Source organism: Bison bison, unplaced genomic scaffold, assembly GCF_000754665.1.
Source record: "Bison bison bison isolate TAMUID 2011002044 unplaced genomic scaffold, Bison_UMD1.0 scf7180017859754, whole genome shotgun sequence".
Taxonomy (NCBI): domain Eukaryota; kingdom Metazoa; phylum Chordata; class Mammalia; order Artiodactyla; family Bovidae; genus Bison; species Bison bison.
The window spans coordinates 13,589-14,074 of record NW_011490326.1 but is presented as its reverse complement, the minus strand read 5'-3'; the positions used below and the strand labels follow the sequence as shown (position 1 = coordinate 14,074).

General features: G+C 66.0%; 1 protein-coding gene across 1 annotated transcript in view; it reads right to left on the bottom strand.

The window, feature by feature from the left end:
• The window catches only part of ASMTL (acetylserotonin O-methyltransferase-like), a 16,058-nt gene that overhangs the window by 7,098 nt on the left and 8,474 nt on the right, over positions 1 to 486 (bottom strand). The window lies entirely within an intron of this gene.

The following is a 486-nucleotide window of genomic DNA, read 5'->3' as shown; positions in this document are numbered from 1 at the left end:
GGAGGGAATAGATGGACATGGCGGTGCTGAGCTTTGCTGGGTGCGCACACCTGGCCGGCCCTGGGCGGCCGTGTGCCGGGGGGTGGCCGGCTCCAGGACCAGCCCCCAGGAGCATCCCTCGGTCCCACCCCCAGGACGGGATGAAGGCTCCACAGTGGCTTCTGGGGATGCGCGAGGGGGCACCTGCCCCCACACCAGGCCTGGGTCTCCTGAGGGGGTGAGCTTTGCCCACAAGAGACTGGGGCCCCCCAGTGGGGTTTTCCCACATGTCTCTGACCGGAGCCTCAAGAGGAGGACTCCTCGCAGGGGTCCACAGCCCGGGTCTTCCCAGGAAGCTCTGCTGAGACCTCCTTGCAGGGGAAAAGGGGCCCATCCTTTTCCGTCCATACTGACTGAGCCCCCAGCCCTTCTCAACTCTAACCAGCAACCCCCCTCAACAGACCAGGCTGCACAGAACGGCGGGAGCTGGGATATGGGGCAGGTGGA